Genomic DNA, 27,997 nt, shown 5'->3' with positions numbered 1-27,997 from the left:
TCCATTATTTTCATTAAAAAAAAGACAATGTGTACGCGGACGATGTCGTGGGCATCAGCTTGTATTAAATATCTGTATAATTTTCAAACTTATGTATAATTCGACGAACTACTTCAAAAAACTTTGCTTAAATTGTTAACCTCAGTGATACCTACATTATATGTATATATCTATACGTGCACAAAAGTTAATTTCTCTAGTTATGTTTATAATCATTGTAATATCTTTATCATTCATCATTATTATCTATATATATAAAAATTAATTGCTGTTCGTTAGTCTCGCTAAAACTCGAGAACGGCTGGACCGATTTGGCAAATTTAGGTCTTGAATTATTTGTGGAAGTCCAGGGAAGGTTTAAAAGGTGAATAAATATGAAAGTGTTCGGAATTAAATAAAAACAACAATTTTATTTTTCCTTTGATGTGTCCCCCGTCGTCCGATATTTGTTTTATATGGACATATTTTCTATGAGAGAATTTATTGACGCACGGTTTGACAGTTCTGCTGTAAAACAATTTCATTACAACAACAGGGAGCATATTTTACGAAATAATTCTTAATGTTATGAAATATTATTGACAAATTCATAAAAAACAGTATTTTTTTATTATATACAGAACGACTGTTGGGTCAGCTAGTATGTAATATTTTTAATACAATTTTCCGCCGTAATATTTCGTTTCTGAATTCAGTTCTTAATAATACGGTATCTCATCACAATTTCATACTCGACCCAAAGGTTCACCGCGGAAGGTGTCTAAATGTCTAGGTAAGCTGAATTATGCTACCTCTGGGAGCCTCTGGATAATATTGCTACACAACTGTCATCTAGGATGATAAAGTTCCATTTGAGGTTTAATTACTACCCTCTCTAGTGCCGGCTTGCTTATACAACTCTACCTTAGAGTTGTCGAGATTACTCGCAAAGATAACTTCGAATGTTTATGGATTATGCGTTATAGCAAATCAGATAATATTGTTATAATAATTTATTTAGTTACTTATAATAGTATTAATTCAAAATTGATATAAATTTCTTACCCAAATACCATATAAAAGGTACGGCAAAAGAGATCAAGTAATTGTTAGTTCATGTTCACACCAGAAACAAACATAAACTTTTTATGCCTTTTGGGTTTTTTAAGAACTCTGAGCGATACAGCATTGTAATGGGCAAGGCGTATCAATTACCATCAGCTGAACGTGCTGCTCATTTCGTACCTTATTTTCATTAAAAAAAAAACCAGATATAGACGACGACCTATATAGCCGAGCGGTTAGCAATCCTACCTACTCGTACTAAGCTAGAGGTCCCGGGTTCGAATCCCGGTAGATGCAAGCATTTATATGATGAATATGGATGTTTGTTTCCAAGTCATGGATGTTTAAATGTATTTAAGTATGTTTATTGTATTAAAAATATCTTTATCTTGCAACCCATAACACAGGCTATATATGCTTAATTTGGGGCAAGATAATTTGTGTAAAAAGTGTGTCAATATTATTATTATTATTAATGTAATTGTCAATATTTTATATGTACAGAAAATCTAATAACTTTACTTTTTAAAAAAACGCTGAAAAAAATATGAATCGATAGGGTCTTAGGGTACTTGACCTTAGCCAATGCGACTCACCCCTATTACCTAAAATGCAAGTATTATACTAACTTTTTTTTACCTTTAAAGATTAAGTTACCACAAAGGAACTAAAATATAAAATTATAATTTAAACTATAATTATTAGCGACGGTGCAATGTTTATGTCCCGGGCAACAGTTAGTTAAGAAATATAATCAATTTGCTAATTGCTTCTACATTAAATATAATTCTTTTGTATTTATGGTTATTAAACACCTTTTCAAAACTGTCCCCTACAAGTTACAATATTGCCATACATAAATAATTTAACCCCAACGCACGCTGTTTCTAATAAAAAGCGGCGATAACTCACTCGGCAACATCGTAACCCGGTTTCTTTTAAGACGCGAGCTTAATATTTGTATTGTGTGTATGAAGCTGGTACTGTAAAAACCAATAGCTTATATTAAAATATATATGTGGAAAAAGTTCGCGAAAGAATAGCACAAAGCCGGGTTCTCCTACATCATGACAACGCTTCTTCACACACGCCCAACAAACCTTTTAGTCATTTTTAGCTTCCGAAAAAGTACAACTCGTCATCCATCCGGCACATAGTCCCAACCTAGCACGCTGGGATTTTTGTATTTTCCCCAAAATCAAAGATTTGATGAGAGGTTTCACTTTACAAATTCCGAAGAGGCAGTGATAGCGTTCAATCAGCACGTAGAAAACATGCCGTCAGATCTGTTGTCCTCCTGTTTTAAAAAATGGTTCGATCGCATGAAAAACTTTTTAAAATGTAAAGGAGAGTATTTTGAGTAATAAACATAATATTTTGGTTATGACATTGTTTTTTTTTTTAAGTTACGCAAAACTTTTAGTGTGACCTACGTATACAAAACAATCATAATATTATATATTTTATCTAGGCAGCGTTCGAAAGAATCGTTTTCGTTCTACCGTTTTTTACCCTCGTCACTCGGACGGTTGGGTCAGTTGGTAAGAGCGATCGAACGGATTAATTTTGTCAATTTAATCCCAGAAGTGAGGAATATCACATAAAAATAACAAACTGTTTTGATTTGAAAGAGCGACATCTCATGTAATTTTTTTCTAATAGAAATTATTGGGGTTGAGCAGGCTATCAACTGTAAAGTAGATCCTGCAGATGGAGTCACAACTTGAGAGTTAAACAAGATTTACGATCAATGTGTCACTCGGATTATTGGCTCAGTTGGTAAGAGCACTCGGGCGAAACCTGGAAGGCGCGTGTTCGACTTCCGCACGTCCATGAATTTAACCACTAAAAGGTATTTTAATTTTTCGGCTTAATGGCTAATGGTACTCAGAAATAATAAGGCTTTCTATTGGTAATAGAATTTTCAAAATTGGTTCAGTATTATTATATAAGTATTTAAAGATTAACCCCTACAACCTCACAAACATTTTTTTTATGAAAATACGGGATGAGACGAGCAAGGCGTTCAGCTGATGGTAATTGATACACCCTGCCTATTACAATGCAGTGCCGCTCAGGGTTCTTGAAAGGCCCAAAAATTCTGAGCGGCATTACAGTTGCACTCGTAACCTTAAGAGATAAGATGTTAAGTCTCATTTGCCCAATAATTTCACTAGCTACGGCACCCTTCATACCGAAACACAGTAATGTTTACACCTTATTGCTTCACGGCAGAAATAGCAAAGGAGCATTTCACTGCTAAATAAACTGATCTTTGAAATATTATATTCAAATTAAGTTTTATATATAAAATTATTCTACATATTAAGTCCCGACATCAAAGCCATAACTCCTGTCGCTTCAATATTGGTGTGCCCCGGGGTACGGTCTCGGATTAATCTAAACGAAATGAGCGAGAAATTAGATGCTATTTGCAGTTAGCATAGGACAGAGTTTATTCCCAACTCCCAGTCAACGTTTTGTTAACGCGGTCACTTTGAATATTGAAATGCATATTTGTAGTTCCTGAAAAACGCTTCAAGCCACAAACATCACATTTTAAGGAATTTGTGTTTAAAGTTTAATAAATATTAGTGTATTCCATACATGTGGGCCGGGCTGCTAAGTAAATTTTTAAGGAGGACAGTTACAGTAGGGCTGCCATTTTTTGTCAGTCCGTTGATATGAATCACGTGACCAGTTTTCTGTTCTTAACTCAATTTCAACATGATTGTGGTTTGGAACGTCTTTCTGGAATTACGTCCATTTAGGCTTAGATAGCTTAAATATTTAGATAGAGACTACTGATAAAAACAGGCCAGGTTTAATACTTCAGTGTGCGTAACAAGCTACGTCTTACAGTCGCGATTTATATGACACTTTGTGTTAGTGTTTGTGCATTGTTCAAAATAGAGGTAAACTGTAAACTCTGTTTTTTTAGGTCTTTTCACAGATCTTATAGTCTATCTAGACGTATAAATGATCTAAGATTTAAGGTGTTTTATCTAAACATCGAATTTAAACAATTTGTTTTTTTTTAAATGATATCCCTCACTTTTGGGATTAAGTATACAAATAAAATTTGATGATGCAGGATTCGAACCCGCGCCTATCGGGTCACGTCCCAGCGCGCTTACCAACTAAGGCAGCATGGTCCGTAACTCGTGGTTAGATGTTTTTTAAACTAATCTGTTTTCTAATCCTTCATTCCTTCTTTCTTATCCTGAATCGTATTTACGGTATAGGTACAAATTAAATTTGCGAAATCGAATTGCTAATTATATACTAAGGACAGAGATAGTAATATATCATGTATTACAATACATCTGTGCAAATATCCAAGACTTGGAAGGAGGTTAGTAGTTACATCCTTCATAGATGCACCAAATGGTATTTGGAACTCGGTACCTCTATCTAAGAGGTCATAAGGATCGTTAAATATATTAATATAATGTAATATATAATTATTATTGAAGTAAAAAGTTCTTCAACTGTGTTGGGTACTTTTTGGTAGGAGAAAATCTTAAGGCTTCGCGTCTCCGACAAGCTCATGACTGGTGCTCGCGATAAATAAATAATTAAAATAAAATAAATATATATATCTCGGAGATTAATTTGGATTTAAAATCGGGCGTCACCGTGTTGGTATCCGCCATGTTGTTTTAAGTCGATCAGTGCGCACAACCGGCGCGGGCGCTAGCCTGAAGACGACTGCGACTTCTAAATGAGCGCTCTACTGATGGACAATAATAACTAGCTTCAATCACGTCACCGACATTGACGTACACAGTGACAACTTCAAACACACTTTGAACGATGACGTTCGCCATCAGTTCAGCCCAATACAACATTAGTGCTGTATGTATCTTATAATGGATTTAGTGAAAAGTTCAATATGAATACTGTGCGTTGTTGAAATAATGTTTTTGTTTGATTAATATAATATTTAAACATTAATTTAAAAATAAATTGCAATAAATAATTTAATTGTTCTGAAACATTATGATATTTCAAATACTAATACTTTTGATCTTGTTCTATCGGCAGCCTCTACAACTGTCAATTTTTTATTTAAAACTTAAACAGCCTTTCAACATTAAAACATAAAAAAATATCAAAAACAGTAATCTATTCAGAAAACAAGGTTAAAAAGACATTATGTTTATTTTTGTAAACGCCGTAAACTCTGAAATATATTTAGTCTTTTTTTTTGTAAAATCTTATCAAACAAAACCAAGAAAAATTCTATTGGATATCAAATTTAAACGTATGCTAATGTAATGGCCACGACCGCACTGAAAACAAAATGGAGTCTTTAGAAGATGAGATGCAATCGACTTTCACACTACACTCGCGGTTTGAATATGACTCATAATTTTAAATAACACTTTTGATTTAAATTTGTATTACACCTCCAATCGAAATCTGTTTGATTTTATATCTTAATATATATAAATTACGTGACACGTTGTTTGTCCGCGATGGACTCCTAAACTAATGAACGGATTTTAATGGGGATTACTTCATGGAGTGCAGTTTGTGCCAACTTGAGAGATAGGATAGTTTTTATTTCGATTTGGGACCCATAATTATTTTTATTTTCAATATTTGTTTTGTATGGACACATTTTCTATGAGATAATTTAGTGACTCACGGTTTGACAGTTCCGCTGTGAAACAATTTCAATTATATCAACAGGGAGCACTTTTTACGAAATTATTGTTGCTGTTTTGAAATATTCTTGGCAAATTCCTATAAACATATTTTCGTTCGTCGTTATCTGCAGAACAACGTCTGTCGGGTCAGCTAGTCTTTATATATATAATTATTCTGTACGTGTGCTGAAAGTAAACTCCTCCTAAACGGCTGGACCGATTTGAATGATTTTTTTTTGTGTGTTCAAGTAGATTCTAGGATGGGTTAGATTCACAATTGAACCTCCAAAAGGGCTGGACCGATTGTGATAATTTTTTGTGTGTTCCAGTGAATTTGAGATTGGTTTAGATTCTCGAATCAGTCCATATATAATTCTCCTGTCCATGTAGTGTATGGTAGTGAACTCCACCTAACGGCTGGACCGATTTTTGACTGACGTGTGTATAGCGTCTGTTGGGTCCGCTAGTTTTGTATAATTTTTGTAAACTTGTTCAGCGAAATGCAATAATTCAGAGAGAATAATATTATGATACGCTGAGTCGTGGTTCATGAAATAGCAAACAGTTTAATGGAATGATAAAGTCTGCTGCTTCTAACGAATTTATGAGAGGGTAAGTTGGGGATATCTATAAGTAACGTTATACATTCATACTGATATTTGTGCAGTTATTGTACTTTTAAGGGTGCCGTACCCAAGGGGTAGTAACGAAACCCTATCACTAAGACTCCGCTGTCCATCTGTCTGTTAGTCTGTCACCAGGTTGTATCTCATGAACGATCACAGTCAGACATATGAAATTTTCACAGATGATATATTTATATTGCCGCTGTAACAACAGATACTAAAAAAACAGAATATTAATATTAAAGGAGGCTCCCATACAACTAACATGATTTTAATAGATGATGTTTTTATAAATAATGGTACGGAATCCTTTGTGCGCGATTCCAACTCGCACTTGCCTGGATTTTTGTATAGACTGTAGAGTTTATGCTGGTGGTAATTGCCCCTCCAGCATAATGTGTATTTTAAGAGTACGGTAAAGGTGCGTCTGGTGTCGCACCAGAATAGCACCAACCCGTCTCCTCCCATGGGTGTCGTTAGAGGTGACTAAGGGATACAAGGAACGGAGGATGGGCAACAGTATCTTTCGTTGGGAGCCACACCACCAACCCACCTGCCAAGCGTGGCGATTATGGCAAAACCTCCCAAATCAAGAACTTGATAGACACTATAAGGCCCCGGCCACATAAGCGACGGGGCAGGGGTGCCCCAGGTACGGCAAAACGCTACAACTAACGAAGACCATTGGCGCTGGCAACATATAATGTCAAGACACTGCGGACCGATGAGAAGTTGGAGCAACCGGGGAAGCTGTCAGCAGATTACGATGGGATGTCGTGGGGTTATCTGAGGTCCGAAGACAGGGTGAGGACTCGTTAATCCTAAATTCCGGACACCTGCTCTACTTCCCGGAGGGCGACCAACAGTCCCAGGGTGGTGTCGGATTCCTCGTTCACAGCCTCGTTCGTTTGCGGCATGTCTATAGATAATAAATCATTGTTTGTGTGCAGTGGCAGTGAATTAAATTACCATGTATATATATTTGTATTTGTTTTGATAAAATATTTGATATTTAAATTGTTATTATGATAAGATTCACGATTAGATTTAATCTAATTTATCATATTTATTAAAAATATTATAAAATATTTTCTGGTTTGAAAAAATGGCAGCATACTATCTTGTTTGTTCGTTTCATCGGCTCTCTACTTTTTCCGAACATTTAGAACAAATTTAATAAAACAAACGAAAAATGTAATTACGATTTAAAAGCAGCCCGTACTAAGCCCATTTCTATACAGTTCTTTTAATTGTATCTCATTTCTTTTTAATAACACTTGATAATTTAAGACTCATACATTTCCCAAGAAAATTGTGTCCCAATTAATTTGCTAACAAAGTCACGTCGTCCACGTCTAGGGACAAAAATTACTAATCAAACTCTGTGATCTGAGCGCCGTATTAAACGTAATAACATAGATTAATTAGAATCTGAGACTTAAGGTTTATTCTGATTAATTTTAGAGGATAAACCATTTACTATATTAATATTTTTTATTTTTATATTTTTCTGTCTTAGCCTAACTTTTTGTACCAGTTTTACTGCTCCGTCAACCGTCCTATACTTTCATAATGAATAATGTTATATGTAAACAATATGTTATGTTTTTAACGGTCGGTGCTTTAACCAACTGAGCTAACCGTTCGAGTACCGCCTCGTTACAAAATTCTGTCTGCTTTTTTATTCAACTCTCAGGTTGTGGCTTCATCTACAGGATCTACTTTACAGTTGATAACCTGCTCAACCCCAATATTTGCATATTATGAAATTGACTTGAGATGTCGCTCTTGTAAATCTAAACTATATGTTATGTTTTTAAAGTGTTAGCCTCACTTCTGTGATTAATACACTAATAAAATTTGATAAACAAAATTTTATGAACGATGCGGGATTCGAACCCACGACCTCCAGCGTTCCGTGCCGGTGCTCTAACCAACTGAGCTAACCGTTCGAGTACCGCCTCGTTACAAAATTCTGTTTGCTTTTTTGTTCAACTCTCAGGTTGTGGCTTCATGTACAGGATCTACTTTACAGTTGATAACCTGCTCAACCCCAATATTGTAATAATGTTAAATCTGTTCAATTCTTCCTATTCAAATATTCCTACCTATGAGGGAGACCTTTAAAATAGCAAAATTTTTATTACATGGTACATACAATATTATATTATTTGTTTTAGTTTTTCTAATACACTATATAATATAATATAATATTATGTGTTCAGTGGTTATACTGTTATATTTTACAATACAGATAACAAGTAATACACAGTGATATAAAACTAACCGAATTTTGTCATAAATTGGTCGCAATTAATCATAATCCTCATTGGTATCGCAACCAACGCTGACCTTCCAGTGGGACCAACAAATGACGTGTCACGTTGTTATATGGAGAATATTAATAATGTCACACGGATGCTATAAGTAGCGACCGGCTTTGTTCACATGACATCATAATAATAGTGATATTTTATTTGTACACACAGAAAATAAAAATAAAGATCAAACTTCAACATGCAACTTGATCGTAAAATTGGCTTCAAATAGATGATTAACTAATACCGTAAGCATGAATATGGTAGATAATATTAATTAACAGAAAAGAATAGAAAACACTTTATTAGCAATAAAAAATACAGAACTTCAATTTACAGTAATTTAATAATTAATTACAATGTTAAAATAATAAATTAAATTAAATAAGCAACAAAAATTATATTCTTTTTCTATATATAAATAATGAAAATGGTCTATGATTGACGCTCTATCATCCCTAAACCACTGATCGTATCATCATGAAACTACGAACATTCGATGCGAATAGATGGTTTATGGCTACTTATTTTTCGTTCTTTTAATTTCAAACGTTCCTTCATTAATTTATTTCCATTTGAAATTCGCCCAGCGAAGCGGGCAGGAACAGCTAGTTAAAATATGTTTTTTTTCCGTTATTGAGACCTGCGATCAGTCCTCAAGACTATAATCAGGTGAGTTGCAAGAGGTTGAGGTTTGGCGAGGTGGAGCCACTGCCCCATCTCCCCTTGGTTAAGTAGCACATCGGCTCTCTTGAGTCTTCTAATCGGATTTTGCTGCAAGCGCATACTTGATAGCGGGTTTGGGTGAGTTGTCAAACGAGCGTTATAGTTGATTGAGTATCGTTTTACTTTGTCAAATATGGTTGGGATTTCCAGATACTCATGGATTTCCGAGTTTCGAGTGTACCAAGGCGCCGATGAAAGTACACTAGTTAAAATATATATATAAAAAATGTGCGGCGCGGGATTCCCTGCTAAAAGGAACTGACTCAGTACTCAAGTAGTACAGGTGACAATTGGAGTTGACAGTTGTAGTCTTCATATAATTAATTTTGTTGTCAAAGGAAATGAATGAATGTCATAATATGTTGATTTTGTCTTATAGTGAAAATGTATAGAGTCATATTAATAATATTTTACTAAAGATACCAATGAGGGAAACTAGATTGCACTGGTTTGATCAATATTTTCACTTCTTTTTACTTTCAGGTAGTCTTGATCCAGCGCAATGGTTAGTGACCCTGCTTTCGGTAAGTAAGAGGTCCCGGGTTCGAATCCCGGAAGGTGCAAACATTGATATGATGAATATGAATGTTTGTTTCCGAGTCACGGAGGTTTACATGTGTTTGTGGGTGTTAAAAGTATTTAAACTTGATTCCTTTAGAATTCTTTTTGTAGTTCCTTCTAATACTTCCACCGCTTCGGAAACAAATGGCGTTCTGAGAGATTAGATGCGACGCAAGAATCCTTACCAGCATCTATTTTGCGCTCTTTTTAATAAAATATACAATATATAGTGCACATGTCATAATATGCACTGATAGTAAAGGTTCTGCCTAGTTTGCGGCATGATATTGTGTGTAATTGTGTCAATATAGGTGTAAAGATCATTAAAAACATATAAACTGTCACTTACATGAGAACAATATTTATACATAACTAGCTGACCCAGCAAACGTTGTATTGCCATATAAAGTAATAAGGAAAAAAAAATATTTAAAATGTTTGGGGTATATGAGAAGTAGATAATGACTTAAGATTTATCCATCTACATAAAGATAGTCTGATAGATAGTTACTGTAGTTAATCTACCAACTATAGTTAGCTAAAATTAAGTTTAAGTTTATTTTTTACCTAAGTTGAGAAACTTAGAAAGATATAAAAATTCTAATAAGTTATTCATTTGAAACTATTCTGTCAATTTGATTTCTGAACAACAGGGGACACATCAAAGGAAAAACCAAATTGTACTTTTAATTTAATTCCGTGGATTTTTATATTTATTCAACTTTTAAACCTTCCCTGGACTTCCACAAATAATGCAAGACCAAAATTAGCCAAATCGGTCCAGCCGTTCTCAAGTTTTAGCGAGACTATCGAACAGCAATTCATTTTTGTATATATAGATAATCTATGAATCGTCCGTATGATAAACATAGAACTAAATATTTGTGTGTGCACTAGACAAAGGAATTATCATCTGTAATAAATTTGGCTAAACGGAGCTTACTATATAAAAAATGAAAACAAAATATCTTTATTTTAAAGCTCTAATTAATATTTATTACATGTTGTCAACGTTTTAGGCAGCCCAGAACTCATTTGTCCTTATATATTATAAAAATAAACATTTAAAATTTATAATAAATTTTAATAAAGCTTATAACATGTACCACAATCCATTCCTATTCAATGTACACTCAATTACATCGTGGTAAGCCAGGATACTCACAGACGAGTTTAACATTTTATCCATTTTGTATTTTTTGCGGATTAAGTTAGAAATAATTAATTTTTATGATGAAAGGATTACATGAAAATTTTCGCATTTTAAGCTGCTTTGATTTCTAACAAAGAAGACTCAAATTTTTAATTAGAATTTTCATTTAATTCAACGTAACTTTTTAGAAGAAAAGGAAAATTTGTTTTATGGAAAATAAGGGACGAGACGAGCAGGACGTTCGGTTGATGGTAATTTATACGCCTTACCCATTACAATGCAATGCTGCCGAGGATTCTTGAAAAAACTCAAAAATTCTACAATTGCGCTCGTCACCATCATATAGGATGTTAAGTTTGATTTGCTTAGTAATTTCACTAGCTACAGCGCCCTTGAGACCAAAACACAGTAATGTTTACACATTACTGCTCCACGGCGGAGATAGGCGCCGTTATGCTACCCATAATCTAGCCGGCTTCCTGTGAAAAGGAGCCTCCCACTGGTAAAAATTAGTGTACCTATTCCAATTCACCTGATGGTTGGTGATGAGTAAAATCAGAATCAAGCAGTTATAAGAAGTAAAGTGATCGTTTTAATTATTGATATACTTATAATAATAATAAAGCCATTTTATGCCGAACTAAAAAAAACATTTAACATTTGGATAACCAATAATCTTAAGCTATAAAGTATAAACTATAAAATGTCTCTTAGTTCGGCATGCCGATTGGCAAAGGCCTCCTCCAACGATTTCCACTTTTTCTGTTTTGGGCAACTCTTCTCTTGTTTAGTCCTGCTGTCAATTTTATTTCATCTTCCCACCTTGTGGGCTGTCTTCCTCACTTTCTTTTGCCATCTCTTGGGTACCATTCGGTAAGTCTTATGCTCCATTTCCCCACCTTGTCTCGCATCATGTGCCCTGCCCATCTACACTTTTGTTGGTCGATTTGTTTGTGTACGTCGGTAAGTTTCGTAATTTTCCTTGGGTCAGTGTTTCTTATCTTATCCTGCAGTTTATAACCAGCCATACTCCTCTCCATTGATCTTTGTGTAACGGCAAGTTTCTATCTCAATGTTTTGGTTAGGGTCCAAGTTTCGCAGCCATATGTTAGGCAAGGTAATATGCAGGTTTTGAAACTTCTCGTTTTTATATACATTGATATACTTATTGAATTATATTGTTATGACTTCTTTCCCAATATATTCTTGATGACGTCCTTATGTCGTATTTTCTTTGATTAACACAAATGTGACACATTAAAATAAAACAAAATTTATTGAAGTAAGCGTTACTTTGCGGAAATCCATAATTATACAAATGATTTGAGCTTTATTTAGTGTTAATTCCGGCAATATTTGTCTTTAAACAATTCGACACGTGTTTCGCCTCTACGCGAGGCACCGGCAAAATCTGGCACGAGACATTGGCGAGACAACACGTCCTGAGGATGCCTCGTGTAGAGGCGAAACACGTGTCGAATTGTTTAAAAACAAATATTGGCGGAATTAAAACTAAAGAAAACTCAAATCATTTGTAAAATAAAATACTTTTAAAGGATTAAAACGCGTGTAATTGTAAATGTGTTGTTGCATTAGATTTTTATAATTATTTCAGTTAACCCACAAGAATAACACATTTTGTTGTAATTTTGTATAATCGCAAAGTCATCGACCACCGTATCGCAAAAAAATTACGAACACCCAGACCCTGACTAGTTTAAGAATGAACAGACACCAATAAATATTCATAATAATTTTTTTTTATGGAATAGGAGGACAAACGAGCGTACGTGTCACCTGGTGTTAAGTGATCACCGCCGCCCACAATCTCTTACAACAACAGAGGAATCACGTACGCGCTTATAATAAGATTAGTTAAGTCTTAATAGTACTTATAATATAGGCATTAGTAATGTATAATTAAGTTTATAACACTCCACTTATAATAAATCTATTATATTGTATACATTCACCTCATTAAAGTAATTTAAATAATATTAAACGGTAATATAATTGCCTGTTTGCATTTCATAACTGTCCCATTAATCTGTTGTTAAAAGGCTCAATGTTTCAAAAGCACATTAAGCTCACGGTAAGCTTAAATTTAGTTTGACGTAAAGTTACGAAATTCCACTACCAAAGCAACCTAGATACATGTTCAAATTTAAGAGAGCTTTAACAGACTATGCTTTCATGCTAAATTCTTTTCACTCATAGCTTATTATTAAGCTTTGAAAAGTTAGTGAATTTTATGTTTTGTGAATGTGAACGCCCCTTCGAACATTACTTTGCTTCAAAAAGATACGAAAATGTCATCACAGGATTGTCAAAAAATATTTCATGAGCATTTCCGAATTTTCATGATTTTAATTTAGAAACTTCTCGTATTACGTAACCATTGTTATGTATATATAAGTTTAAAATAGAAAACATTTTTTTTTATTCTTATTAAAGTAAAAAGTGTTTAAGCGTGCTGAACAATTAATTATTTGGGTATTCGCAGAGACTGAACTGTAAGGCTTGAGTCGACTAGAGAGTGCAATTTACAAGAGTAATTTATCATCATCATTATCATATTAGCCAGAAGACGTCAACTCCTAGACAAAAGCCTCCCCCGACGTTATCCATGACGGTCGATCGTGCGCTGCCCTCATCCAAGCAGTGGGAGGCTCCTTTGCACAGGATGTCGGCTAGATTATGGGTACCACAACGGCACCTTTTTCTGCCGTAAACCAGTAATGTGTAAGCATTATTGTTTATCGGTCTGAAGGCTGCCGTAGCTAGTGAAATTACTGGGCACATGAGACTCAGCATCGAATGCCTCTAGGAGACGAGCGTAATTCTAGTGCCGATAAAAATTTTGGGATTTTCAAGAAACCTGAGCGGCACTAAAGTGTAATGGGCAGGGCGTATCAATTACCATCAGTTGAACGTCCTGCTCGTCTCATCCCTTATAAAAAAAAGACACAACTTCCTAAAAGCAACTCATCGAAGTATTGGATTAAAAAAAGCTACCAAGATTAAAATACAATAGTACAATATATAAACATCACTGACATTACTTCAAAAAGCGAAATTCCATCATGTTGACGTCTGGTATTCTATAGCCATGCATTTTCCGAGAAATTTCATATCCGGACAGTCCCTATAAGGAATCAATTACCGGCTGGAGGTTTACCCGAACCGACACGACTTTTAACCTAACGCATCTATTGACCCTTAGTGTTGCAAACGTCCATGGACGGTTGCCTCACCACTCCTCATAAAGTTACCATTAGTCAAGTCAAAGTCAAAGTCAAAATATCTTTGAAATCATATTTGATCATTTTGTATCGTCAATTTAAGGTTTCTTATTATAATAAGAGCTACATAATGTAGTTTGTAAAAATAGTACATAAAATACTTATACTCTACAAATTTATAATACATATTTCGTTTTAGCAAAACAGAGTTAGAGCATGTTCATTCCCAAGCATTTTTATCATCTAAGTAATCCGTTATTTTATAGGAAGCTTTTTTATAAAGTTTTCATTTAATTGAATTTTTAAATTTGTTTACTGTCAGATTAAGCATTGCACATGGGAGTTTGTTATCAAAGCGTTTATATTGCCCTTTAAATGATTTATTTTTACAACTTTTACAACTTTATGGAGCCTGTTGGTGGTAACAGTAATCTTATCTTTATTAAACTTATGACTATCGACTTTTCTTAAAAAAGTTAATATTCCTGTGCACATACATCAGGTATTCATAAATATATTGACAAGTGACGGACATCAGTCCGTTAGTCTCAAAAAAAAACACGTCAAAATCTAAAACATTTTACGTACCAAAATACGAGCACTAGTATCATTTTAATATATAAACCACAATCTATTCTTACTCAAGAGTATTAAAACATCGTTTTGTACGTCATCAGACATCCCATGACCCAGTTGCGGCGCTCCCTTGGGCATTATACTTCACAACAATGAAATCAGCGGTACAAATGTTTATACAAAATCGCTGTAAATATGATGGGATTAAACTGGCTTCGAAAAAAATGTTAAAATAACAAACTCGTTGATAGATTGTTGGCTTGCGGTTCAATTTCCGCTGGGATTTTCCTTTTTGTGAGCGATTATTAGATTAGCTATTGAGAGAGGAATGACTTTTGTCAGGACGTTACACTAGCACTTAATTACCTTGATTTTATTAAATGCGATTGAATAATAGTTGATTTATGTAATTCTTAAAATTATTTATTTTATTACACTTACGTCGCTTCATTGTGTGTCTTCTACCGCATTTATCACGGGGAGTGTTCCGAAGAGCTGTTAAACCTTATTCCTGCCGCCGAATTCCACCTTCGCACGACACGCCACAAGTTAGGATATCATCCTCACCATCTGGATGTGTGGCGGTCGTCCACAGTGCGGTTTTCAAGGAGTTTTCTTCCACGTACTACAAAGCTGTGGAATGAGCTTCCTTGTGCGGTGTTTCCGGGACAATACGACATGGGTACCTTCAAAAAAAGCGCGTACACGTCTCTTAAAGGCTGGCAACGCTTCTGTGATTCCTCTGGTGTTGCAAGAGATTGTGGGCGCCGGTGATCACTTAACAACAGGTAAGTACCATAACTTTTAGCTAGGGACGCTTAGTAGCATAGTTACGATGCAAGTTGTGCTTACATATTATATTTAGTTATATAATAAGTAATAATTATGTAAACTTTTGTTGTTGTTATAAGTTTGGTTGTTATAACTGCTGGTAGACCTAACACCAAATAAATAATATTTTTTAAACTGCTGTTAAACTAGACAATAATATGAAGATAAATATAATATTGTGTCGTATTGTTTTGTTGCCAAACCTTCATGCTATAAAGGCTTTGTTGATGTCAAAATATTGCGTCAGAAACTTTATTGAAGTAGGCGTTACTTTGAGGGAATCCATAATTATCCAAATATTTTTAGTTTTCTTTAGTGTTAATTCCGTCAATATTTGTCTTTAAACAATTCGACACGTGTTTCGCCTCTACACGAGGCATCCTCAGGACATGTTGACTCGCCAAAATCAGGCACGAGACATCAGTCTCGCCGAGGCAAGGCGAAACACTAAAGAAAACTCAAAACGTTTGGATAATTGCGTAAAATACTTATCCCAAAGTTTAATAAATAGACGATATTTCTATAGAACTGCACTACAGTAAAGGTAATATATCTCACCGAGTTGGAAGGAAGCACAACTTAAGGATATATGTAACTATTCTTCGAGTTCTAAATTTAAAATTTTCCTGAGCTGTAGTGCTACTTGCATTGTTGCGTCATAAGCTTGTATTTGTATCGAATGAATCCTATTGATATATAGAAATATGAAGAAACATTTGTACTAGCAATGTAGAGTTGCGCTGCAACGAGTAATAAATCCTGTTTTATTGCGTCGTATATATCATTTTGAACGTTTTGCATCAGATTGTGACTGCTTCGCAACATTAACATTGTATACAACTACTTTGGAGAAAGGTTCTAGGTTGATTTAAAGTTGTACTCGAATTATTTGTGTCAGGAAACTGTTCGAATGCCATCTGGTTTTGTCTTAAAGAGAGGAAGAATGAAAGTAAATTTATAGAGCAAATATTGAAAGTGTTGAGTATCGTCGAGATAAGCGTGTCGGTGTTTGATAAGGTCGGGGATGTGCAGAAAATGGCAAAGGTCAAGATTACCAACAGCAGTTGTATGAGAGCTAAATGCGAGTGGAAAAAGCGGGGGAATTATTCCAAGGACTGTGAGATTCTAGAATAATAAAATAAATAAAATTTATAGAGAAACAAACTAACAAAAAAATAACAAAACATTTTGTTTTCAGTTTTATTTTTGTAATTCATCCCAAAAGTGAGGGTTATCACTTGAAAAACATAAGAGCGACATCTCAAGTTAATTTCCTAATATGAAAATATTGGGGTCGAGAACGTTATCAACTGTAAAGTAGGTCCTGGAGATAAATCCACAACCTGAGAGTTGAACAAAACGTACAAGATTTTATAAAAAGTCACTCGAACAGTTGGCTCAGTTGGAAAGAGCGCTCGCACGGAACGCGAGAGGTCGCGGATTCGAGTCACGCATCTTTCATAAAATTTTGTTTTCAGTTTTATTTGTGTAAAACATTTTCATCATACTCCCTACAGAATAAAGAGCATTTTGTCTAAAATAGACACTAAAACCTCCGTACTAACGAGATTGGTGAATTATAAATCATAATTAATTAATTGTTAAATTCACTAACATGATGAAGCTGGGTAAAATATATATATACCGGCGTTAATTATTAGCAAATAATTGCGGATTGTGGTGTGATCTTCTTGTGTCAACATAATAACAATTCAATCAATAAATAAGGCCTCATTCTGACTTTCATTGGAATTAATCTATATATTTAAGAGATTTCCACTTATGTATTGACTGATCACGATATCTCATATGATTAAGGCGTAGAGACTTGTAATTTGGTAGCAACATTCGTTTCGCCGAGTAGAGGTCAGCTTAGACTGGATTTTACGAGGTTCAATCCACGATTTTTTTAAATGAAGATACGGAACGAGATCAGCAGGAAGTTCAGCTGATGGCAATTGATACGACCTGGCCTTATAGTGCAGTGCCGCTCAGTATTCTTCAAAAACCCCAAAAAATCTTAGTGGCACTACAATTGCGCTCGACACCTTTAGATATTATATGTTAAATCTCATTTGCCTAGCAGTTCAGACCGAAACATAGTAATGCTTACACATTAATGCTTCATGGCAGAAATAGGCGCCGTTGTGGTACCCATAATCTAGCCGGCATCCAGTGCCGGTTGTCGCCTCATAAGACTTAAATTTATGTCTTTGCTTGTAAATGGTAAGCAAAATAAATGTGTTTGAAAAAATTACTAATATAACGTAAGCTGTAATGACGCTTAAAATGTGCTTAAATTAAATAGTTTTTAAATAAATGTATGTTTTTCTGTTGAATTACTTCAAAAGCTATATTGTAAACGCTTTTTTATGTTAACAAGATAAAAAGCCACCAATAGATACTAGGGGACACTCACAAAAATTTAAGTGTATCAAATACCTTGAAAAATATGATGAAAACCTCATATTGCTAAAAGTATTTAATTTTATGCCCAGTAAGTTAAAAATAGTATATTATTTTCCTTCTAAAGACGATTACTTGGCTCGAATGTCAAAGAAAAGCCTTTGCTATTCTTTAAACAAAGTATTTTACAACGTAAACCTCTTACTGCAAGACTTTTTGCTAATTAATGACTCATGTTTCATGCAAGACATTTTTTAAGCCATTAATTACTTACTGACTTATTTTAACAACATATCATAAAACAACGTCTTCCGCCGTGTCTGTATGTGGGTCTGTTCGCGATAAACTCAAAAACTAATTCACCAATTTTCATGACGATGTCATCAATGGATAGCCTGGTTCTCGAGGAAGGTTTTAGTATATAATTTGTTAAGCTTTTGTATACATATTTGTATATATTATCGATATTTATTGGAGGTGTCGGAAAATATAAGCCGCCCCGGAGCTTTTAACGAAAACGCTGCCTAAACCCTTTGAGATATAATAAAATAATATATGTGGGAATTGTGTATCTTATATAGGTCTACAGAAAAATCCACGATGGCATATATCTATCTCTTCACACTATATCCATTTTAATACATTAAGAAATTACCACTTATAAAGCGGTATATTTTTTTTAATGAAAATAAGGGACGAGACGAGCAGGACGTTCAGCTGATGGAAATTGATACGCCATGCCCATTACAATGCAGTGCCACTCAGGATTCTTGAAAAACCCAAACATTCTGAGCGGCACTACAATTGCGCTCGTCATCTTGAGACGTAAGATGTTAAGTCTCATTTCCCAGTAATTTCATTTGCTACGGCGCCCTTCAGACTGAAACATAGTTGACACATTAATGCTTCACGGCAGAAATAGGCCCCGTGACCCATAAACTAGCCAGCAACCTGCACAAAGGAGCCATTGGTAAATAAGTAATGTAAAAGTTGTTTACACAAATACGATATTAATCCTTTTCATTTTATTACTACATAATATTATTATAAAACCACCCAGAAATAAGTTTTTGTTTCATTTTTAACTCATTAACATTCATTTCACATTTTCGTTGGCTTTACGACATTTTTCCCGAAAATTTACCTCTTTTTTTATTAAAAGAATATCGTCTGTCGGGTCAGCTAGTTAATCACTTCTAATATTATATATATGAATGTAAGTTTGTTTGTTACGCTTTGACGCCGGAGCTACTGACCCGATTTTGATGAAATTTAGTACAGCGAGAGACTAGAGCTTGGGATAGATATGCTACATTTTATCCCGGAGAACCATCATTCCATGATTCCTATATGAATATGTTGGGAACGGGATCAAAAACCGGAACCGGAAATGGAATAGGACATGAGATAATCTTCAATTCTGATAATAATTAACTGGTTTCATGCTGTACATATGTTTTCGATTTTCAAGTACATATTGTAATGTTTATTTGACTCTTATGAAAAACATTATAACCAACTTATACTGGGCCAGCGAGTTCCGTCAATACGGGCTTAAAAGTGATTTAAATCATGGGTGGCTATCACGCAAACTGACTGCAGATGTCGGGTAAAATAGCGCAAAAGCCTTAGATCATTTCTATATCTAGATACACTGGGATAGCTGTGGAAATGTGGAAAAAAATTTAGGTTGACAGTTAACCTCTATTTTGAGCAATGCACGCATATTAACACAAAGTTCTATACAAATCGCGAGTGTAAGACGTAGCTTGTCACGTACACTAAAGTAATAAACCTGGCCTGTTTTCATCGGTTATCTAGCAGCATGGGGCTCCATCTAGACGTATTAATTATATAAGAAACTGAAACCGTTTTGAAACAATTTAGTGTCCATTAGTCTCCTGTTAAATTGAACCGCATTTTAATTTTAACCCCCTTATTCATAATGGTCCGCTAACTTTAAACAGCCGCTAAGGAGTGTTTTTTCTCTTTCTGACTTCGGTCAATAGAAGAAGACAGAGTGAGAATTAGCAATGCTTTAAGTTAGCGGACTATTATGAATAAGGGGGTATGTGTTTTTATCGTTATTGTTATGTGTTTTAACGGATATTTATTAAAAAATATAATGGTGTCGTGTTCTGTATTAAATTGTGTTTTTACATATAGGAACAATCCAACTTAAAAAACAATTCACTGGTAAATACTGATTCTTCAATACAACTTTCATGATGTTTATTTTCGTAGAACACATGCACTACAATACTAAATATTAAATTTTATATACGCAAGAAATACTCTATTTTCTTTAGATTATAATCATTTAAGAATATATATGTTAGATAATAAAATATTGTTTACCAGAATATGACGTCATTTATCAATTCGTTATAGAGATTCTAAAAGCAAAATACTACACACTTCACTAACACATCCGTAAAATTAGCACCAATTCCACCTTCGCACGACACGCCACAAGTTAGGATATCATCCTCACCATCTGGATGTGTGGCCACCACAGTGCGGTTTTCAAGGAGCTTTCTTCCTCGTACTACGAAGCTATGGAATGAGCTTGTGCGGTGTTTCCGGGACGATACGACATGGGTACCTTCAAAAAAAGCGCGTACACCTTCCTTAAAGGCCGGCAACGCTCTTGTGATTCCTCTGGTGTTGCAAGAGAATGTGGGCGGCGGTGACCACTTAACACCAGGTGACCCGTATGCTCGTTTGTCCTCCTATTCCATAAAAAAAAATCACACATGAACATTTTAAATTTAGTCTCGCCGTAATAAGGAGAATGCTTGTCTATTACGCTAGTATAAAAAGCATTTTTTTTCTCAAAATTGATTACTTTAGAATACTTTTTGATGTCATTTCTAATAACTACTAGATACTACACGGACGTAAGATGAAAACGGAAAAAGATGTAAACGGACTTTTGGTCTACCCTGTACTACCGCTTCGGAAACAAATGGCGCTCTGAGAGTGAAGAAGCGGCGCAAGAAACTCTCTCAGCATTCTTTTTTTGCGCTCTTTTCAATAAAAATATACAATATTGTACAGTCATTTCTATCGCTATAAAATAATCACAATCTAGTCCCAGGCTGTCCGATCATTTAGATATTCAGCAGTGGAGTAATAGGATTTACGACAGAGCCATTTTTTTATAAAACATTTAAATTTATTTATAGATAATGCCTGAACAGTCGTTGGGACTTTATTATAGAAGTGTATACATTTACCCTTAAAGCTATTATGTATTTTATGAAGCCTAGTCTATAGTTAGATAGTGTGCTATACAGTACGCTAGATAGTATAGAAAGTTTATGCTTAATTATTGATTGGATTGCTATTAGTTTGACACAACAGGATCCCACCACAAGCCACAAGAATTTCCTAATAATTACCGACGGTATATGTATTTTACCGACCTATTTGTGATATTAGTGTATTTAGCGATTAATTCATTAGCAAATGATTAATTATTCATTAAGCTCGTTAGTTCGAAGGTTTTAGTGTCTGTTTAAGACGAAATACTTTGTATTCTGATGGGAATTTGAGAAAATGTTTTCCAATTTGTGTTAGTTTGCTCCTTAATAAACTTTTATGCCAGTCATCAACACGGTATTATAGGGTTCATAGAAGAAACAAAAATAATATTTTATTGTAAATAATGATGAGTTCTACCAAGTCATAGTACATTATTTTATTCTATCATCAATAATATTCGCAGCGCACGCGATGTAAAGAATGTTTTAGCTATTTTTTTACACATGGGGTTACATAATTGGAGTTTTAGCAAGGATCCCATTTTTTTTAAATATAACATTTACCAGTGGGAGGTACCTTTGCACAGGATGCCTGCTAGATTATGGGTACCACAACGGTGCCTATTTCTGCCATGAATCTGTTATGTGTATGCATTATTCTGTTTCGGTCTGTAGGGCGCCGTAGCTAGTGAAATTACTGGGAAAATGAGACTTAACATCTTATGTCTCAAGGTGACGAGCACAGTTGTAGTGCCGCTCAGAATTTTTGGAGGTTTTCAATAATCCTGAGCGGCACTGCATTTTAATGGACAGGGCGTATCAATTACCATCAGCTGAACATATTGAACAAGCAGGAGCTTGTCTCGTTCAATTTTCATAAAAAATACAAGCTTTTAACCCACCGACTTTTTATTGGGTTTTATTTTATCACAGTGACAAAATACAATAAACTACCTTTATTTATGTTAAACGGGGACAAACTTGTATACTTGTATAAGGTAAGTGATCACCTTAGACCATACTGTCTGGTAACACCAGTGGATTCACAAGAGCGTAGTCGACCATCTTAAGTGTCAAATAAACATAATTATAAAATCGAAAACCGAAAACACAACTGTTCAACCTATTGCGCCACCACAGCTTATATTGAAATGGTTTTCAAAGGGTTTTATTGAACCCATACCATGCTAACTTTAAAATTTGTTTACAACTACATAAACTGATACATTGTTCATTTCACCTTCGAAATTCTCTTTGTGAAGCATTAATTAAATGTTTTAAATTTAGAGTTTGTTTTGTGCGTTGGAATTGGACGGTTTTTCTGTTATTCTGTTTATTGTTGTCAGTTCAATTTAAGAAAATCCCCAAAGAAGTGGATAAGGCTCGGAGCTATTTCAATTTGGATGAGATAATCTTAGCAAAGAAGCCTCTTATTTTCTATTTATAATAATATTTACTATCTAATTTTAGATATAATATGTATTACTTGTGATATAAATTGTGTTTTTAATAAGAAAAAAACAGGTTGCTCTTCGGTAGTGCTGGCCCAAGTGAAAACTTGAACATTAACGTTGTGCATTTTTGAATATTTTGGAATGTTTAGGCAATAATTTCGCACCTTTTTTATTTATCAGTATAAAAGTGCTTGCATTTATGAAGATAAATACAATATTCACTTAATGCGCTATCGTACACAAAAATGAAAATTTATATTTTATGTAAATAAAAATATTTAACAATTCTGAACTACTATTACAGCTATTTAACATTAAAAAGTTTATCTCTCACAAATATCAACTTTCATCCACAATTTTAACCACTGTCTTGACGCGACTTTAACATTTTATTCCCATCCCAAGAAAAGTGTTCAACACCGCTAAATAAGTTGTCACTTCAATAAAAGGGGTCCAGTGTCTTTTCACGCGATGGCAAAGTCAAGCTATTTATTTAAAACATAAAATATTTTCAATAGTAATAAGTTCACTATAAGATATTATAAGGTTTGCTAATTACGTAATAATTTAAGGCAGAATAACCTTTATGTAGGTACTAAATAAATTGACCGACTTATGAACGAACTGTGTTGCGAGACTTGGTTTTTTTACAACTTATGTTTTTGATAGCATTGATGACTAGCTTTCAGCTAGGGACAACAAAATACAAATAAAGAAACATATAACCACCTGTATAGCCGAGTGGTTAGCGATCCTACCTACAAAGCTAGAGGTCCCGGGTTCGAATCCCAGTAGGTGCAAGCATTTATATGATGAATATGGATGTTTGTTTCCGAGTCATGGATGTTTAAATGTATTTATGTATGTTTATATGAATTTATGTATGTTTAAGTAAGTAATATCATTGTCTTGTAACCCATAACACAGGCTATATATGCTTAACTTGGGGCAAGATAATCTGTGTAAAAAGAGTGTCAATATTATTATTATTATTATTATTATATACAGACAAGACGTTCATCTGATTTGATTTGAAGTCTATATCTCTATAGTTATTTATTTCAACCGATACACAATAACCCTTGCACATATCTGCTCGACGACAGAAAAAGGCGACGCTGTGGTCAATTTCCCCAGCATTCTGTGCAAAGATGCCTCGTATTAATGAAAATGCGAATCTATTTTAAAAAGTTAAATATGCAAGCATCTATGTAATATATAAAGCACAAAGAAATTTTATTCCTCAGCAGCCATAATAGATACATACCGATAAATAGATAAATACCCATACATAGATACATACCCATACATTCATACATACATCATTGGTAATAAAATTTTAAAATAGTTTGTGTTTCTATTTGGTCGGAATTAAAAGCTATTCAGAATCCAACTTTACCCATAGAGTTCCATTGAAAATATTTGTTCTATAGAATGTGCCTCCTTTTTAAACTAAATTGGAGCATTTTTTCTCAATTTTAACTACAATGGCATAACATGCGAAACTGAAGTAGCAGTAGGCAGGGCACATAGTTCGACGGACAGATAGCCGGTGGGGCAGAAAAGTCCTCGAATGGCGACCACGTAGCGGAAGACGCAGGGTTGGTAGGCCCCCCACAAGATGGACTAACGATCTGGTCAAGATCGCCGGAATACGTTGGATGAGGGCAGCGCACGACCGAGCGTCGTGGAGATCATTGGGAGAGGCCTTTGTCCAGCAGTGGACGTCTTCCGGCTGATGATGATGCATAATATGATCAACTAGGCATGCATACACGAGCAGGAGATGCAGAAGGGCAAGCGTTTCGTCACTAGTACTATACAGAATGTAATCGTTTAGTGTGACCAGTTGATTAATCCGTAACATTACAGATATTTAAAAAAAAGTTTTAAACTCATATCCAAAGTACGTTACCTAATCAGTAAAATGACCTCAATAACTTTTTAAAAATCAAACGAGAAGAATCCGAAATTTTGATATTCAAAGTCAAAGTCAAATAAACTTCAATTAAGCTTAAACTAAGCGCTTTTGAATCATCACTATAAATATTTCTTTTAAATTACTGAATCTACCATAAATGTTCGAAAAAAGTTGAGCTCGTGAGAAGAACATACAAGAAACTCAACGGCCACTTTTTACAATCAAATAGAGTATTATTACAATACACCAAACAAATCCTGTATAAAAAAGGCTAAATAGTCAAGTGCCCAGCATTTTGTTAGCCAAGTAATCAAATTAACATTGTTTTAGAATCTTTTATAATATTAACTATGGGAAAAGAGAAAAACGCTGGATAGTGCCCACTGTCATAAATGAACTGCCACAGGATTTGTTAAATGATGTTTTGTCTAAAAATCACGTTAAACAAATTCTCACAAAACATTATTTCTCACTGTGCCCATGAAATGAATTTAATATAAGTTTATTTAATATTTCATTTATAATTATAACTTTACTATGCCGTGTTAATTTACAAATACGACATAAGTTAAATGCTGTACATTAGGTTTAATAGTAGTTTTAGGTTAATACTGTAAATTTAGTATTATTGTAAGAAGTATAGTTAGTATTGTGTTTATTATTGTTAGTATTATCTTTGCACGAGAGCTGCTGCCGACAAACTACTAACGTAGTTTGGCAGACTGTACTCATGAAATTTGTAAAGGCTACTGCAATAAATGAATAAAAAAAAATTGAATTATCTTTCTAACTTTCATAACGCACAGGCAGAGAAAGGGGGATAGAGTTATCCGTGGATAATTACAAGGACCGGAATAATCAGTAAGGACGACACATTGTTGTCAAAATGAAAGCAAGTTTGGTAATTAATCACTGCGCGTCTCTCATGGTAATTACCGGGCGTCATAATTATATTATCATCAACGTGTTTATTTTTAAACTTTTATTGGAGTTGTTCTAAACTTTAGTTGACGACAGTTTAATCAACTTTGGTTGCTTTTATCCATATTTTTAATATTAAAAACAATAGAGTTTACCAACAAACGCTTCTTACTGGAAATTTTATTACATACATAAATTATTATTCTTATAGTTCTCTACAGACGTTGAGTGCCGTCACGGGACGCCTGGCAGATGTGAAACATCGAAATTATTTAGTACAAGTAATAGGCACAAAAGTATAGATTATGACAGGAACTAAATATGGCATGATAAAAAAATACAATATTACGAATATTCTACAGAAAATGATGTAATACTCATATTGTTAAAATAATTATGTAAGTTCTGTTTTACCACAATAAACAGAACTTTTGAAATTCGGGTTATAATATGGACAAATTTTAATAATGTAGGTACTAGGTTAGAATCGAATAATAGAATAGGTTATATCATGATATGTTAGAGCCAGCTGTAACATAAAGAGAAACGAAGACAACTCAGAGATCTTTCAAAAATCTAATGTAAAAACAGTTACAATAACACGCGTTTTAATCCTTTAAAAGTGTTTTATTTACATCAGAATCATTATTTTAATAACTAAACATTGTGTCTTAATAAATTACCCTATAAAAGCCTCAACAAATATTTGTAAAATTAAAAAACTGTACGTTTTCCCGTAAAATATTTTCCATTCGATAAACCGAAGCCGCAAACTAAAATTCATTAGTTGTTCTGAACGATAAATCAAATACTAAGCGTTAAACCCAAAGCATAATCTATGAATGGATACATTCACTCTAACATCTCCCCTTCATTTTGTTCGTACATTTTTCACTCGTTACGAAACTCAGCAAATTGATTCAGAGGACTCGAGCATTTCGAGGTTGGCTTTGAGAGATCAGTTTTGTGTGATGAATGTTTAAATTTAAAATGAAAAAAAGCTTGTTATTCATGAAATTTACTGTTATTAACTAAAAGTTTGTTTTTCTTATTTTATTCTCCATAATGCTTATAAATTTTTTTACCCATATAGATGAGTGATTAGTGACCCTATCTACTGAGCTAGATAAAAGTCCCGGTTTTAAATCACTGTACATTCCAACAAATATAATATGATGAATATCTATTGAATTAGGCGTTACTTCGCGGAAATTCATAATTATACAAATGATTTAACTTTTCTTTAGTGTTAATTCCGCCAATATTTGTTTTTAAAAAAACAATTCGACACGTGTTTCGCCTCTACACGAGGCATCCTCAGGACGTGTTGTCTCGCGAAAATTAATTAGTCTCGTGCCAGATTGTAGAGTATGTGCCTCGTGTAGAGGCGAAACACGTGTCGAATTGTTTTTTAAAAACAAATATTGGCGGAATTAACACTAAAGAAAACTTAAATTATTTGTATAATGATGAATATCGTTAAGTTCTAACAATGCGAAGGGCCTTTGGCCAAACAATTTAACTTCTAATGGCTACTATATAAGTTAGTGAAAAAACTTTATGAAATGATTAACCTTTTTTTTTTATAAAAATAATGGACAAGACGAGCAGGACGTTCAGCTGGTGGTAATTGATACGTCCCACCTATTACAATGCATTCTCGTTCAGGATTCTTGAAAAACCTCAAGAATTCAGGGTGGCAGTACAATTGCGCTCGTCATCTTGAGACATAAGATGTAAAGTCTTATTTGCCCAGTAATTTCACTAGCTACGGCGCTCTTTAGACCGGAACGCGTTTAGACATAGGGTAAATTAAGGCTTAAGGCAAATAATTTTTTTCGAATTTATTTAATGATGATTAGGGCCTATTCTAATACTCAAAATCTTGATAATTATAAATCCTTAATTATCACACTACATCTACAGTAACACAATTAAATACTTTTTTTATTACAAATAAAAAAGCTGTTATCATAGATTTTATTTGGTAATTACTTGTATGTTTTTTATAGGAATTTAGACTGGAAATGTACATATTATGTAAACTTACGTTATTAAAAATATTTTTTCAAATCTAATCCAATCAATTAAAACATACATTGTAAGTAAAACTATTGAGAGTTATGCAGGTATTTGTTTAATAAATTTAAAGGTTTTTAATCCCTGTAAAATACTGGCTATTTAATACTATTAATATTTAATATGTTAAAATATTTAATATATTAATAATTAGTTGATACTAATGTATATTAATATTAGTATAAACTCATTATAATAAATACAAATAATTTATTTTG

General features: G+C 34.0%; 1 protein-coding gene across 4 annotated transcripts in view; it reads right to left on the bottom strand.

Moving 5' to 3' along the window:
* Positions 1 to 27,997, bottom strand: part of LOC126970816 (leucine-rich repeat-containing protein 24-like) — a 150,693-nt gene that overhangs the window by 14,450 nt on the left and 108,246 nt on the right. The window lies entirely within an intron of this gene.

Source organism: Leptidea sinapis, chromosome 22 (assembly GCF_905404315.1).
Source record: "Leptidea sinapis chromosome 22, ilLepSina1.1, whole genome shotgun sequence".
In the NCBI taxonomy this organism is placed as follows: domain Eukaryota; kingdom Metazoa; phylum Arthropoda; class Insecta; order Lepidoptera; family Pieridae; genus Leptidea; species Leptidea sinapis.
Note: the sequence above shows the minus strand (reverse complement) of the source record. Positions and strands in the feature narration are given on the sequence as shown.